The sequence below is a fragment of the Pan paniscus genome, chromosome 3 (genome assembly GCF_029289425.2).
Source record: "Pan paniscus chromosome 3, NHGRI_mPanPan1-v2.0_pri, whole genome shotgun sequence".
Taxonomy (NCBI): domain Eukaryota; kingdom Metazoa; phylum Chordata; class Mammalia; order Primates; family Hominidae; genus Pan; species Pan paniscus.
This window is the reverse complement of record NC_073252.2, coordinates 86,221,015-86,238,267: the sequence shown is the minus strand read 5'-3', so window position 1 is coordinate 86,238,267 and position 17,253 is coordinate 86,221,015. Positions and strand designations below refer to the sequence as shown.

At 42.9% G+C, this 17,253-nt stretch overlaps 1 protein-coding gene and 1 pseudogene across 1 annotated transcript in view; one reads left to right on the top strand and one right to left on the bottom strand.

Annotated features, from left to right (window-relative positions):
- Nucleotides 1-1,654: 1,654 nt before the first annotated feature.
- Nucleotides 1,655-17,253, top strand: part of ABCG2 (ATP binding cassette subfamily G member 2 (JR blood group)) — a 143,511-nt gene continuing 127,912 nt past the window's right edge. Inside the window, exon 1 of the mRNA XM_055111612.2 lies at nt 1,655-2,205. The gene's annotated coding sequence lies outside the window, so the exon portion shown is untranslated. The remainder of the gene's footprint in view (nt 2,206-17,253) is intronic.
- On the bottom strand, nt 6,327-6,427 carry LOC112439656 (U6 spliceosomal RNA; annotated as a pseudogene).

Here is a 17,253-nt window from a genome sequence, read left to right as displayed (position 1 = left end):
GGGAGGTGGGGGGAAGTGGGATGGTTCATGGGTACAAAAAATAATTAGAAAAAATAACTAAGACCTAGTATTTGCTAGCACGACAATGTGACTATAGTCAAAAATAATTTAATTGTCCACTTAAAAATAACAAAAACACATTAGTCACATGTGGTGGCACACACCTGTAATCCCAGCTACTTGGGAGGCTGAGGCAGGAGGACTGCTTGAAACCTGGAGGCGGAGGTTGCAGTGAGCTGAGATCATACTGCTGCACTCCAGCCTGGGCATTAGAGTGAGACCCCATCTCAATAAATAAATAAATAAATAAATAAATAAATAAATAAATAAAATGAAAAAAGTATAATTGGATTGCTTATAATACAAAGGATAAATGTTTGAGGTGGTGGATACCCCATTTACCCTGATGAGATTACTACACATTGTATGCCTGTATGAAAATATCTCATGTACCCCATAAATATATACACCTACTATGTACCTACAAGAAATAAAAATTCAAAATTAAACAGAAAAAAAAATCCCTGACGGAGTTATTGCTTAATGATTACAGAGTATCTGTTTGGGGTGACAAAAACGTCTTGGAAACAGTGACGGTGACACAACATTGTGAATGTAATTAATGCTACTGACTTGAACCCTTAAAATGTTTCAAATGGCTAATTTTATGTTATACATATTTTACCATATTAAAATAAATTTATAAAAATAGATAAATGGAATTTCTTAACAACTTCAAGATTTTTTAAACGTTCATTTCATTTCAATAAATATTTACAAAATGCCTAATTTGTCCTAGGTACTGCACAACACAGTGAATAATCAAGATAGTGACTTAAATATAAACAGAACTTAACAGCAAGACAAATTCAGTAATCGGTATTTTGTGAATCTCATGAAATTTATCATGACAACTCTGTAAGGAAGGTATTATCGTTATCACTATTTTATTGTTGGGGAAGGCTTGGATTAAGAAGCTTTTCAAGGCCAGTAAACAGTGGAATTAGAAGCACTTAGTAAATGTCATATTTTTTCTTTCAACATCTATCATGTTTTCAGAATATGAAATGCCTATTTAACTCCAGCCTGGGTGACAAAGTGAGATCTTGCCTCAGGAAAAAAAAAAAAAAAAAAGCCAGGTTTGGTGGTTCATGCCTGTGATCCCAACACTTTGGGAGGCTGAGGTGGGAGGATTGCTGGAGGCCAGGAGTTCGAGACCACCCTGGCCAATATAACAAGACCCTGTCTCTATTTAAAATACACACACACACACACACACACACACACACACACACACACACAGAGAGAGAGAGAGAGAGAGAGAGAAATGCCTATTTAGCACAGTCTTGACTTCCTATTTTACTTTTGGTTTAGGAAAGAATAACATGAAAAGTATAGCATGCTCCAAGTATACAGCTTCTCGGTCCTCTTTAGATCTCTGGTGGGCCTTTGCATTGAAACCTAACTCTTTGTTTTGGTTTAATTCGCTTCCTTTTCAAATTATGTCATAGTCCTGCTTGGTTGTTTTTTTGTGTGTGCTAGAAGGCAGGGCCTGTGAGAGGAGACCCTCAGTTACATCAGGGTTAAAAAAGCACAGGAAGTTTACGCACAGAGCAAAGCCATTTGCTAGAATTGGTTTTTATCCTTCCGTTTAGAAAATAAAGTTGCTGTTTGTGTTGGAGATGCTGTCATCAGAATTCCGCGGCACAAAGAGAAAGATACAAAAATATCTCTCTGACATATAACTTTCCCCCTTCTTCTAGCCCCTTGCTAGGAATGCCAGAAGAGGATCCCACGCTGACTGGAACCATTAGGTCTTTTGTTTGAATCCCAGTGATCGAGAAAGAAATGTGGTTCATAATCAGCTAGTAGTGGAGAAAAAAGGAACCCAAGGAGATAGGAGAGCTGTTAATTTCACTCGGGACATCTCCTCGAGGCTAGTTTACTCGGAAAGCCTCAATGTTCCCTGGTAGCTGCAGGATCTACTTTGGGGGCTGCCAAGTTTCCTCTCTCATTCTTTCTCCTGCCCCAAGAGCAGGCAGGAAGGAAAGTTCCTGGACTGATACTCGTCTGTTTAGTAGGCGTGGGTCCTGGTTGAAGTCTCTCTAGGAAAACTCGTAAGTGTAGAAATCTTCTTCGTATTACCACTGTCTCTGCACTGAGATTTGGGCTGCTTTGCTTCCAGCGTCACACATCATAACTGAGGTGAGTTGTTTGTTTTTGTTTTTTCCAATCTTCATACCTCGTAGAAAATCTTGATTCTTTTTTGATATGTGCTTTAACAAATGCGTCACTTAAATTGGTACTTCTCATACACTAACTTGCATATGTATCACCTGGAGATCTTGCTGAAACGCAGGCTCTGCAGAACTCAGGGGACCTGGGCTGGGCCTCTGATTCTGCACATCTCGGCTGACCTCTATGGACCACACTTTGAGTAAAAAGGGCTCAAACTCTGTCAGTTTTTTGCATTTTTGGAAGGGGTTGGGCATTGTAGGCAGGATAAGGGTATTTGGCTGAACACATGATTTGTGTTGAGCACCTGAGAAGACAATCAGACAACATCCTTTTCCTGGTTGTACCTACTTTGATGGCTATCTCTGTGCTTTGGGGTTTCTGTTAAGCAGATCCTAGGTGTGGTAAGCCAGATTACCCCTAAGTGAGAGAGGATGTTGGGCTTCTCCTTAGATTATATAGGCCACTTGGAGCAGAGCCAGAAATCCTTTTGTAATTTTTGTATTAACTGCCTATATCATGCCTCATCTGGTGTGGCTGGTGGTCACTTTGAACATTTCAGCTTAAATTAAAAATATGGCTGGGTGCGGCGACAGTGCGAGACTCCGTCTCAAAAAATATATATATATATATGGCCAGGTGCGGTGTAATCATGCCTGTAATCCCAGCATTTTGGGAGACCGAGGCGAGTGGATCACCTGAGGTCAGGAGTTCGAGACAAGCCTGGCCAACATGGTGAAACCCTGTCTTTACTAAAAATACAACAATTAGCTGGGCATGGTGTCACACGCCTGTAATCCCAGCTACTTGGAAGGCTGAGGGAGGAGAATCGCTTAAACCCAGGAGGCAGCATTTGCAGTGAGCTAAGACCGCGCCATTGTACTCCAGCCTGGGTGACAAGAGTGAAACTCTGTCTCCAATAATAATAATAATAATAATAATAATAATAATAATGCATGCTAGAAAAAATAGCTGATTTCTTTCTCCTATCATTCAGAATTGAAGATTATAAGGCATATGAATCTATTACATTGTTGAAAATCAGTCTGCGTAGGGAATAGAATGTATTTTATCCTCCTGTAACAGGCCTGGTAGTGTTCTTTAAATTCAGTATGTTCCTTGTTCCAAACAATTTACAGTTATCTGAAAGTTGCCTTTAACCCAAAAGAAACAAGCCAAGAGGAAAAAAGAGAATGGCGAGGAAATATACCTATTGTGTCCCCAGTTGAGGAGAGAAAAAAGCAATGGGAAAAAAGTGGGGAGAAAAGGAGAATGGTGGCCAGGAGTTGACAGGAGACACAGCTTCACAAAATGAATAAAAGGAACCCTAGCCTGGAAATAGAATCTTTCCCACACATGCATGGGCATTCTCCTAGAGTAGAAGCTTGTATCTTTCTTAGTTGGAAAAATGTGACAGAGACAGAGTAGGTAGGTTGTAAATTTTGTTGTTCTATTTTTTTATAGAAACGGGATCTCATTATGTTGCCCAGGCTGGTCTCGAATTCCTGGGCTCATGCGATCCTCCCATCTCGGCCTCCTAAAGTGCTGGGATTACAGGTGTGAGCCACTGTGTCCAGCCAATTTTGTTGTTCTAGTGAAGATGCTGAAGCCATTTGTCATAAATCAAGGAAGGGCTATACAAGTGATAGTCAGAGGAGTGTGCAGGCCTGGTGAGGCCTGGTATGAACACATGGAACTGTGTCCAGAGTTGGTTCCTTCCGGTGGGTTCTTGGTCTCGCTGACTTCAAGAATGAAGCTGCAAACCTTCGCAGCAAGTGTTATGGCTCACAAAGGTAGTGTGGACCCAAAGAGTAAGCAGCAGCAAGATTTATTATGAAGAGCGAAAGAACAAAGCTTTCACAGTGTGGAAGGGGACCCAAGTGGTTGCCACTGCTGGCTCGGGTGGCCAGCTTTTATTCCCTTATTTGGCCCTGCCCATGTCCTGCTGATTGGTCCCTTTTACAGAGTGCTGATTGGTCCATTTTTACAGACTGCTGATTGGTGTGTTTACAATCCTTTAGCTAGACAGAGTGCTGATTGGTGCATTTACAATCCTTTAGCTAGACACAGAGCGCTGATTGGTGCATTTACAATCCTTTAGCTAGACACAGAGTGCTGATTGGTGTGTTTTTACAGAGTGCCGATTGGTGCATTTACAATCCTTTAGCTAGACACAGAGTGCTGATTGGTGCATTTACAATCCTCTAGCTAGACAGAAAAGTTCTCCAAGTCCCCACTTGACCCAGGAAGTCCAGCTGGCTTCACCTTTCAGAACCACTGCCAGACAGACAGGAATTGCTTCTGTTTGAACTAAGTTTCAAATAACATTCCCTTCTACTATGGTCTGTAATCAGAGGTTATGAAAAACCATAACCCTTGTAGCATAAGCACTGACTGATCAGAATACAAGATAGTTGTAATCAGCCCACCCAACAGCGGATGGCAGGTAGGCAGTAAGCATGTGTGGGGCTGAGTATCAGCCTAAGCTATCCCGGGTCTGAATTAGACTTTTTGGGGGTAGATTGTAAGGCTGCAGATGACTTTAGAGACATACATTCTGGTTTCTACCATCATCTGCCAACTCTCTGGACCCATTTTCTCGGATGAGGCCATTTCCCTCTCTCTCAAGCCTGGAGTAATCCCTCAGTCCAGCTGTCTACTCCTGCAGCTGATACTGTAGAAAATAGAGTAAATAGAGTTCCCCTAGAGAACTACAAGACTCAAAATCCCATCTGCTTCCTGAACAGGAGAAGGGAAAGTGCATATATCGTTTTGTGAAGTGTTACAGCAGAAAATGAAACCTGATTACCACATTATCCAACTGTACAAAGCACTGTCCCATACGTTATCCCCTTGATTTTTCACAACCTTCCTGGAGTATATGGGTCAAGGAGATTGTAATTTCAACCTCTGAATGGAGAAATGAAGGTCCCAGTGAAGCAATTTGCCAAAGGCACACAGCTGGTCTGTGGGTGTGCTGGGATTCAAAGTCAACGCTGGTTTGCTCTGAGTTCAGGTGCATCCTGTGCTTTTCTGGCCTCGGCATCTTCTCAAGACCTCTGATGACCTCTTGGTCTGTACAAAGGTTTGTTAACCTTTATGTCATAATTTGCAATCTTTGCAGTAAAAATAATCCTATTTCTACTTTGTTTTGGTCAAAATTACTCATGCGTTTGTCTTAAGCTTTGTCTCCATTAAGGTCTTTACTCCCCAGGAAAAAAATGTTTGACAGTAATGCTTCTCAAACTTTCTCAGGCTTAGATGTCACCTGGGGAGCTTGCTAAAACTCAAATCCTTGGGCTCCAACTCCAGAGATTCTGCTTCCCTAGGTCAGGCCCCAGGCGTGGGAATTGGCATTCTAATAAGCTCCCAGGTGATTTTAGTGCCACCACTCAGAGATCACACCTTCAAACAAAAGTCACAGCTCCAGTCAATATTTTAAAAGAATACATTTATGGTTTAGCGAGGGGGTATTAGTGTACTTTTGTATATGTATATTATTTATTTATTTTATTTATTTATTTTGAGACAGAGTTTCGCTCTTGTTGGCCAGCTGGAGTACAATGGCGCAATCTCGGCTCACTGCAGCCTCCATCTCCTGGGTTCAAGCAGTTCTCCTGTCTTAGCCTCCCTAGTACTGGAATTACAGGTGCCTGCCACCAGGCCTGGCTTATTTTTGTATTTTTAGTAGAGACAGGGTTTCACCATGTTGGCCAGGCAGGCTGGTCTCAAACTGCTGACCTCAGGTGATCCACCTGCCTCATCCTCCCAAAGTGCTGAGATTACAGAAGTGATATTTATTTTTATTTTTTATTTTTTTTTAGACAGGGTATTGCTGTATCACCCAGGCGGGAGTGCAGTGGCATGAACAAGGCTCACTACAGCCTCTACCTCAAGGCTTCCATATCAACCTCCCGAGTAGCTGGGACCACAGGCACGCACCACCACACACAGCGAATTTTTAAATTTTTTGTGGAGGCTGGGTCTTGGTACGTTGCCCAAGCTGGTCTCAAACTCCTGGGCTCAAATGATTCTCCCACCTCAGTCTCCCAGAGTGCTGGGATTACAGGCTTGAGCCATGGCTTTTCTTTTTAAATATAAAATGCTTCACGAATTTGCATGTCATCCTTGCCCAGGGGCCAAGCTAATCTTTGTATCATTCCAATTTTAGTATATTTGCTGCTAAAAGGAACATGTCAGGGTACTGAATAATAGATTATCACGCCAGAATTCCTTGGTTTGAATATTAGTGCTATCACATGTGCAAGCTATGAGATCCTGGGAAAGTTAGTCTTCTTATGCCTCAGTTGCCTAATCTATAAAATGAGAATAATAATACTACCTACCTCATAGTGTAGTTGTGAGGATTAAATGAGTTAGCAGTGCAGGACACAGAGTATCTCTGTGAGTTTGCTATGATTATCACTAAGTCTTGCTCAATAATTATACTTTACAATAGAAACACCAACAACAAGATTCACACCAATAGCAAATGTTCTTTTTGGTTGTAGGTGTTGCCCCAGGTTTAATCATGGTCAAACATGTTCTTGTGTGTGTGAATGTGAGGGACTAATTGTCCTGGGCTGTCAGCTAGCATGGTTATGTAGGGCTTTCCACATCATTATGACAGATTGGACTTGACTCTGACAGTGATGAAAAGCCATCAACACAGCTTCAAGCTGGGAAGTGCAATCAGAGTTGCATTTTAGAAATGTCTGTTGCTGTAGCATAGATGCCAGGTAGGAAGAAAGTGAAGCTGGAGGCAGAAACCTGTTTGAATAGACTGTTGCAATCGTCCCAGAGAGAAATAATAAGACTTAAACTAAGTGATATGGTTTGGCTGTGTCCCCACCCAGATCTCTTTTTGAATTGTAGCTCCCATAATCCCATGTGTTGTGGGAGGGACCCGGTGGGAGATAATTGAATCATGGGGGCAGTTTCCCCCATACTGTTCTCCTGGTAGTGAATAAGTCTCACAAGATCTGATGGTTTTACAAGGGGAAACCCCTTTCACTTGGCTCTCATTTTCTGTCTTCCCTGTCACCATGTAAGATGTGCCTTTTGCCCTCCACCATCATTGTGAAAGACATGTGGATTCCCCAGCCATGTGGAACTGTGAGTCCATTAAACCTCTTTTTCTTGATAAATTACCCAGTCTTGGGTATGTCTTTATCAGCAGTGTGAGAACGAACTAATACACTAAGGCAGTAGGGTAAAGCACTGAGCAGAGATCCCATCAGGAGCCTGTCATGACTCATATGATACCATATTAAAATGCTCAGCTTATGCTTCCTGACTACATCAAAGCCCTGTGAGAACTAAGATACAGTCTACCTCTTATGGAGCCCCAGCCCCAGCTCATAGTAGGTCCTTGATAGCTATTTGGTGAATAAATGGGTAAAGAATAGATGAAATCCTGCTGTGGTCTCCAAGGCTCTGTGATCTGGCCCTTGCCCCTTTCTCCAACCTCATCATGCTTCACTCTCCCCATTGTTCTTATCACATTGCCTTCCTCCAAGCCTTTGGAAATGCCAAACTGTGACTTCTAGTGTAGGGGTTGGCAAACTACTGCCTTTGTGACAAATCCTTCCTGCTTATTTTTATAAATAAGTTTTATTGGAACACAGCCATACCCTCTTGTTTATGCATTGTCGACAACTGCTTTAGTGCTATAACGGCAGAGTAGAGGAGTCGTGACACAGCCCATACAATACAGCCTGTGAAGCCCAAAATATTCACTATCTGGCCCTTTACAAAAAAAAGTTTACCAACCCCTGCTGTAACCCTTTGAACTTGCTGTGACCTCCGATTTAAAACTCTACCCTAAATGAAGTTACAGTAATCAAAACAGTGTGGTCCTAACATAAAGACAGACATCCAGATCAATTGAATAGAATAGAAAGCCCTGAAATAAACCCTCACACATGGCCAAGTGGTTTTTGACAAAGGTGCCAAGACCATTCAATGGGAAAAGGACAGTCTTTTCAATAAATGGTGCTGGGGAAACTGGATAGCCACATGCAAAAGAATAACATTGGACCCTTACCTTACACCTTATACAAAAATTATCAAAGACACAAAGAGCTAAAACTGCAAAACTCTTAGAAGATAACATAGGGGAATGCTTCATGACATTGGCTGTGGCAGTGATTTCTTGGGTATGACACCAAAAGCACAGGCAACAAAATAAAAATTAGATAAATTGGACTTCATCAAAATTTACAAAAATTTAAAACTTTTATGCATCAAAGGAGGACACTTTTGGTCCAGTGTGGTGGTGTGCACCTATAGTCCCAGCTATTCTAGAGGCTGAAGCAGGAGGATTGCTTGAGCCCAGGAAGTCGAGGTTGCAGTGAGTCATGATCATGCCACTGCATTCCAGCCCGGGCAATAGAGAGAGACCCTGTTTCAAAAAAAAAACAAACAAAAAAGAGGACACTTTTTACTTGTCTTTTATCTTCTGCTTTTTGTTTTCTGTTTTTTGTTTTTGAGACAGGGTCTTACTCCCATTGCCCAGGCTGGGGTACAGTGGCACCATCTCGGCTCATTTCAGCCTCAACTTCCCCAGCTCAGGTGATCCTCCCACTTTAGCCTCTCTAGGAGCTGGGACTACAGGCACCCACCACCACACCCAGAAAATTTTTTGTATTTTTTAGTAGAGAAGGGGTTTTGCTGTGTTGCCCAGGCTGGGCTCAAGTGATCCACCTGTCTTGGCTTCCCAAAGTGCTAGGATTACAGGCATGAGCCACTGTGCCCAGTCTAGACACTTTCAAGAGAGTTAAAAGACAACCCACAGAATGGGAGAAAATTACATATTTGATAATGGCTTCATATCCAGAATATATAAAGAACTCCTACAGCTTAACAACAAAAAATGATTAAAAAGTAGGCAAATAACTTGAATAGACATTTCTTCAAAGAAAATATATAAATGGCTAATAAGCACATGAAAAGATGCTCACCATCACTAGTCACTAGGGAAATACAGGTCAACCCATAATGAGATACCACTTTATCCTGATAAGGATGGCCATTATTTGAAAAAAAAAAAAAAGCCTTTCTGGTGGTTCTGACCTCCCCATGTGAACATACCTCTTACAAAAAATCTCCTTCATCCCTCTCCAGATGAGGAAAAGGGGAAATACAAGAAGTGCCTGGTACAGAGCTCCAGTTCCTACTTCAGGGATGTGAAATGCCCAGGATGCTATAATCATCATGATCATTAATCATGCACACACAGTAGTGGTGTGTGTTGGCTGCTTGTATTAGTCCATTCTCACACTGCTATGAAGAAATACCTGAGACTGGGTAATTTATAAAAGAAAGAGGTTTAATTGACTCACAGTTCCACAGGGCTGGGGAGGTCTCAGTAAACTTACAATCATGGCAGAAGGGGAAGCAAACACATCCTTCTTCACATGGCAGCAGCAAGAAGTGCAGAGTGAGGGGGTGGAAAGGCCCTTATAAAACCATCAGATCTCATGAGAACTCACTGTCACGAGAACAGCATGAAGGTAACTGCCCTCATGATTCAATTACCTCTCACTGGGTCCCTCCTGTGACATGTGGGGATTATGGGAACTACAATTCAAGATAAGATTTGGGTGGGGATACAGCCAAACCATATGATTCCTCACCTGACCCTCCCAAATCTCATGTCCTCACATTTTAAAACACAATCATGCCCTTCCAACAGTCCCCCAAAGTCTTAACTCATTCCAGCATTAACCCAAAAGTCCAAGTCCTAAGTCTTATCTGAGAAAAGGCAAGTCCCTTCCACCTATGAGCCTGTAAAATCAAAAGCAAATTAGCTGCTTCCTATATACAATGGGGGTAATGGCATTGGGCAAATACACCCATTACAAATGGGACAAATTGGCCACAGTGAAGGGGCTACAGGCCCATGCAAGTCTGAAATCCAACTGGGCAGTCATTAAACCTTAACATTCCAAAATGATCTCCTTTGACTTCATGTCTCATATCCAAGTCACCCTGATGGAAGAGGTAGGTTCCCATGGCCTTGGGCAGCTCTTCCTCTGTGGCCTTTCAAGGTATAGCCCCCACTTCCAGCTGCTTTCATGGCTGGTGTTGAGTGTCTGCAGCTTTTCCGGGTGCACGGGGCAAGCTGTTGGTAGATCTACCATTCTGGGGTCTGGAGCATGGTGGCCCACTTCTCATAGCTCCACTAGGCAGTGCCCCATTGGGGACTCTGTGTGGGGGCTCCAACCCCACATTTCCCTTCCACGCTGCCTGTATTAGTCCATTTTCACACTGCTGATAAAGACATACCTGAAACTGGGCAATTTACAAAGGCAAGAGGTTCAATGGCAAACTCACAGTTCCACATGGCTGGGGGAGCCTCAATCATGGCAGAAGGCCAGGAGTAGCAAGTCACATCTTATGTGGATGGTGGCAGGCAAAGAGAGAGCTTGTGCAGGGAAACTTCTATTTTTTTTAAACCCTCAAATCTCATGAGACTCATTCACTATCACGAGAACAGTGGCCCACAATTCAATGACCTCCCACCAGGTCCCTCCCACAACATGTGGGAATTCAAGATGAGATTTGGGTGGGGACAGAGCCAAACCATATCACTGCCCTAGCAGAGGTTCTCCATGAAGGCTCTGTCCCAGAAGCAGACTTCTGTCTGGACATCCAGGCATTTCCATACTTCCATACATTTCCTCTGAAATGTAGGTGGAGGTTCCCAGAATCAATTCTTGACTTCTGCACACCTGCAGGCCCAACACCATATGGAAGCTGCCAAGGCTTTGGGGCTTACACCCACTGAGGCAATGGCCTGAGCTATACGTTGGCCCCTTTAGCCACAGATGGAGTGGCTGGGATGCAGGGCACCAAGTCCCAAGGCTACACACAGCAAGAGGGCCCTGGACCTAGCCCAGGAAACCATTTTTCCCTCCTAGTCTTCAGGGACTGTGATGGGTTGGGCTGCTGTGAAGGCCTCTGACATGTCCTAGGGACATTTTCTCCATTGTCTTGGTGATTAACATTCAGCTCCTTGTTACTTATGCAAATTTCTTCAGTGTGCTTGAATTTCTCCCCAGAATAAGGGTTTTCTTTTCTATTGCATCGTCAGGCTGCAAATTTTCCAAACTTTTATGCTCTTCTTCCTCTTGAATGCTTTGCTGCTTAAAAATTTCTTCCACCAGATACCCTAAATCATCTCTCTCAAGTTCAAAGTTCCACAGATCTCTAGGGCAGGGACAAAATGCCACCAGTCTTGTTGCATAGCAAGAGTGACCTTTACTCCAGTTCCCAAGAAGTTCCTCATCTCCATCTGAGACCACCTCAGCCTGGACTTTATTGTCCATATCACTATCAGCATTTTGGTCAAAACCATTTAACAAGTCTCCAGGAAGTTCCAAACTTTCCCACATCCTCCTGTCTTCTAAGCCCTCCAAGTCTCTAGGAAATTCCAAACTTTCCCACATTTTCCTGTCTTCTTCTGAGCCCTCCAAACTGTTCCAATCTCTGCCTGTTACCCAGTTCCAAAGTCGTTTCTGCATTTTTAGGTATCCTTATAGCAGCAACCCATTCTCTGTGGTATCAATTTACTGTATTAGTCCATTCTCATGCTGCTATGAAAAAATACCTGAGACTGAGTAGTTTATTTTTATTTTATTTATTTATTTATTTTGAGACACAGTTTCACTCTGTTGCCTAGGCTGGAGTGCAGTGGCATGATCTCAGCTCACTACAACCTCTGCCTCCCAGGTTCAAGCGATTCTTGTACCTCAGCCTCCCTAGTAGCTGGGATTACAGGTCCACACTAACACACCTATCTATTTTTGTATTATTAGTAGAGATGGAGTTTCACCATGTTGGCCAATCTGATCTTGAACTCCTGACCTCAAGTGATCTGCCCACCTTGGCCTCCCAAAGTGCTTGGATTACAGGCTTGAGCCACTGTACCCAGCCAGAGACTGGGTAATTTATAAACGGAAGAGGTTTAATGGACTCACAGTTCTACAGGGCTGGAGAAGCCTCAGGAAGCTTACAATCATGACAGAAGGGGAAGCAAACATGTCCTTCTTCACATAGTATCAGGAAGGAGAAGTGCTGAGCAAAGAGGGGTGGGAAAGTGCCTTATAAAACCATCAGATCTCATGAGAACTTACCATCACAAGAACAGCATGAGGGTAACCGCCCGCATGATTCAATTACCTCCCACCAGGTCCTTCCCATGACACATGGGGATTATGGAAACTACAATTCAAGATGAGATTTGGGTAGGGACATAGCCAAACCATATCACTGCTCTACCGTTCTCTGTCAGCCTACAGGAGGCAAAGCAAGGCTGACAGAAGGATGCTCCTTCAGGAGGAAGCAGCAGTAAAAGCACTTTGAATCAAGATAAATGGGAAGCCACCCCAATAAACACATTTTAGATATTTTAGAAAAAGAAAGAAATACACACACGAATTGAAAATAACAATTGTTGGCAAGAATGTGGAGAGATTGGAACTCTTGTGCACTGTTGGTGGAATGTAAAATGGTGTAGCTACTGTGGAGAACAGTATGGTGCTTCCTCAAAAAACTAACCATAGAATTACCATACAATCCCACAATTCCACTTCTAGATATATACCCAAAAGAACTGAAAGCAGGGGCTCAGACAGATGTTTATACACCCATATACATAACAGCATTATTTACAACAGCCCAAAGTGGAAGCAACCCTAATGTTCATCAGCTGTTGAATGAATAAACAAAATGTGGTATACACAGAGAATGGAGGATTATGCAGCCTCAAAAAGGATGAAAATTCTGACTGCAGCATGAATGAACCTTGAAGACATTATGCTAAGAGAAATAAGGACAAATACTACATGATTCCACTTTTATTAGGTACTGAGGGTAGTCAAATTCATAGAGACAGAAAGTAGAATGGTTGCCACTGAGGACAGGGTGGAGTGAAGAGTTGTTTAATGGGCAAGAAGTTTCAGTTTGGAAGATGAAAGAAGTTCTAGAGATGGATGGTAGTGATGGTTGCACAGCAATGAATATACTTAATGCCATAAAACAGTACACTTAAAAACTATTTGAGCCTGTAATCCCAGCACTTTGGGAGGCCGAGGCGGGTGGATCATGAGGTCAGGAGATCGAGACCATCCTGGCTAACATGGTGAAACCCCATCTCTACTAAAAATACAAAAAAAAAAAAAAAATAGCCAGGCGTGGCAGTGTGCGCCTGTAGTCCCAGCTGCTGGGGAGGCTGAGACAGGAGAATGGCGTGAACCTGGGAGGCGGAGCTTGCAGTGAGCGGAGATCGCGCCATTGCACTCCAGCCTGGGTGACAGAGCAAGACTCGGTCTCAAAAAAAAAAAAAAAAATTTGAATGGTACATTTTTATATTATGAATATTTTACCACAGTAGAAGAAAATAAAACAACTCTACCCTCAGGTATTTGCATGTCTGCCTCCTACTTATTCTTCAGTTTTCTGCTTAAATAGCATGTCCTCAGAGAAGCCTCTCCTATTGCTCTATGTAATTTCCTTGTAGAACATATCACTGTCTGAAATTACGTTTTTTATACGTGCTATCATCTGTCTTCTCCATTGGAATATAAGCTTTTCGAGCATAAGATCTTTGCTTTATTCAAAGCTGTATCCTAACACTTCGTTTTTGTCACATGGTAGCTATTCAGTGAATACTTGCGGAACAGTGTACTGAGAAAAAAGAAAGGGCTCCACCTGGAGGTTGTATTAGTAAATGTACTTTGTGGGAATTTTAAATGTACAATACTCAAAAGTAAAAATCAAACTGAACATTTAACTTCAAAGCAGTATTAGCCGTGATAGTGGAGTGAGAAGTCATGAAGAAAAGTGTACAAGCACATCTGTGTAAAATATTTCCCTTTTCACATCAACTCCCTGCTTAGGTTCCCAATTCCCAGGACCTCAGCAATTCCCGTATTTCCTTTCTATGTATCACCTGTTCATTTACCTACCGTCAATGGCTGCTTTGGTGCTACAATGCCAATATAGAGTGATTGGAAAAAGACTGCATGGCCCACAAGCCTAAGATATTCACTATCTGGCCTTTTACAGAAAAAGTTTACCAACCAACGACGCAGGTAAAGATAATAGACTAGAGATATTGTCTACTCTTCTCTGAGAACTTTCATGATAGTCATTCAAGTCAATCAAGAAATGTTTATTGGGATTGGAGACTATTATTCTAAGTAACTCAGGAATGGAAAACTGAACATTGCATGTGCGTACGTTCTCACTCGTAAGTAGGGGCTAAGCTATCAGGATGCAAAGGCTTAAGAATGACACAGTGGACTTTGGGGACTCAGGGGAAAAGGTGGGAAGGGGGTGAGGGATAAAAGATTGCAAATTGGGTTCAGTGTGTACTGCTTCGGTGATGGGTACATCAAAACTTCACAAATCACCACCAAAGAACTTACTCATGTAACCAAATACCACCTGTTCCCCAAACCTTAGGGAAATAAAAAATTAATTAAAAAACAAGAGAAATGTTTACTGAGTTCCTACTGTTTCCAGCACTGCGTTAGTCACTGGGGATAGAACAGTGAATGAAATAGAAATCCCTGCTGTTACGAAGCTCACTTTCTAGACGGAGGAGGACAAATAATAAACAATAAACAAATAAATAATGTATGTTAGACGGTGAGAAGGGTTACAGACAGATGCATAGTAAGAAGTAATCAGGAAGGCAAAGAAAGGTTTTGCAATTTTAAACAGAGTGGTTGGGGTAGGCCTTGTTAAGAGGTTGACATTTGAGCAAATCTTTGAAGAAAGACTGAGAGGGAATGAAGAGACCATCTGGGAGGAAAGTATTTCAAGTAGAGGGAACGGAGGCAGGAACATGTCTAGCGTGCTAGAGAAACACCTGGGAGACCAGTGAGGATAGCAGAAACATCCTACTCGGGTTCTCACACTCGTGTGTGCCTTTTTTTTTTTTTTTTTAATTTTTACAAACATAGTCTTACTCTGTCAACCAGTCTGGAGTGCAGTGGCGTGATCATAGCTCACTGCAGCCTCAAACACCTGGGCTCAAGCAGTCCTTCCACTTCAGTCTCCTAAGTAGTTGGGACTACAGGAACATGCTGCTGTGCACTGCTAATATTTTATTTTTAGAGTCTGGGTCTATGTTGCCCAGGGTAGCCTTGAACTCCTGGCTTCAAGAGACCCCGCTGCCTCACCTTCCCAGAGTGCTGGGATTACAGGCGTGAGCCACCATGCTTAGTCCCATGCATCCATGCATTCTTTTTTTTTTGAGGCAGGGTCTCATTCTGTTGCCCAGGCTGGAGTGCTGTGGCGTGATCTTGGCTCACTGCAACCTCTACCTACTGGGTTCAAGCAATTCTCCCTCCTGAGCCTCCTGAGTAGCTGGGACTATAGGCACGCACCACCACACCTGGCTAATTTTTGTAATTTTTAGTAGAGACAGGGTTTCGCCATATTGGCCAGGCTGGTCTTGAACACCTGACCTCAAGTGATCTGCTCACCTCGGCCTCACAAAGTGCTGAGATTATAGACATGAGCCACCGCGCCTGGCCTCCATGCATTCTTGTTATGTGCAAATATTGACTGCTGGTTTAAGGTATCTTCCCCTTCCTGTAGGACAACATCCCAACCTTGCAGGGTATCCCTGCTCACACTATAATTAAGCCTTAGGCAGGCCAATTCACTGTTCTATCAAGCCAGCTGCTCTGTAAGATCTAGGTATATACTGAATTTTGAGAATATGAGACTTCTTTTACCATAATATATGCCCATGATCACAGACGATATTATATGGAATACTAAGGCAACAGATAAGGCATTCTGTAACTTCATAATAGTGGTATTAGTAGAAGCTCTGCAGGCAGGGAATAAAATGTAAAAAAAAAATTTTTTTTTTTGAGATGGAGTCTTGCTCTGTCACCCAGGCTAGAGTGCAGTGGCATGATCTTGGCTCACTGCAACCTCCACCTCCCGGGTTCAAGTGATTCTCCTGCCTCAGCCTCCCGAGTAGCTGGGATTACAGGTGCCCACCACCACGCCCAGCTAATTTTTGTATTTTTAGTAGAGGGGGGGTTTCGCCATTTTGGTCAGGCTGGTCTTGAACTCCTGACCTCAGGTGATCTGCCCTCCTTGGCCTCCCAAAGTGCTGGAATTACAGGCGTGAACCACTGCGCTTGGCCACAGTGCAAAATTTTATCCAGAATATGTAGCTATTCCTGAGAAGATAAAAGGTTGTTCCTTTTATGTTGGGAAAAGTTCACACAATCAGCTACTACTAGGTGGCCATCTGGTCACCCCGGACAATAGTGCCTTATCAGCGGCCTAGTGTTGACTTTGGCTGTTGGTCAACGGGACATTCAGCAGTAGGTATAGTTACAGCAGCCTTGGTGAGGGAAAACCATGTTATTAGCTCACACGTAGCTTCCTTCCATGCTGGCACAGTTTGCACACGGAGCCACTGAACAAGCACTGGGATACCTGGAGAAAGAGGCTTACTGACATTCACAAAATAGATCATCTTGATCATTTGATTTTTGAGAACCTCCACCATCGTGATACAATCTACTGGATATACACACGGCACAAAAATATTCCCACCCTCTGTGTCCATTCCAAAAGGTCCATGCATAGTCCATCTAATCACCAATTTTTCAATTAGTTTTTTTCAAGTCTCCAGCCAGCCAGCCAATCCAGTAGCCACGGCTCATAAGTCACTAGAGATCTTTGTGCCTTAAGCCATGAAGTAAACAGCCAGATATATCACTCAAGGTTCTGTCCACTGGGAGGATTTCCCTTCAGCACAGTCTTTAACAGTCACACCTAAGTGGGTTTAACAGTCTCGCCTAAGTGTAGTCGTCCCCTTCTTGTCAGTGTCAGCATCATTTTGAGATCCATAATGTGCAAGCTAGCCCCCATAACAAAGAAATACCCTGCCCAAAATGTCAGTGGGGCCAAGGTTGAGAGAAACACTGGTTTGAAGGAAGATTCATGATATTCATCGGTGGATGGAAGAGCTTTCAG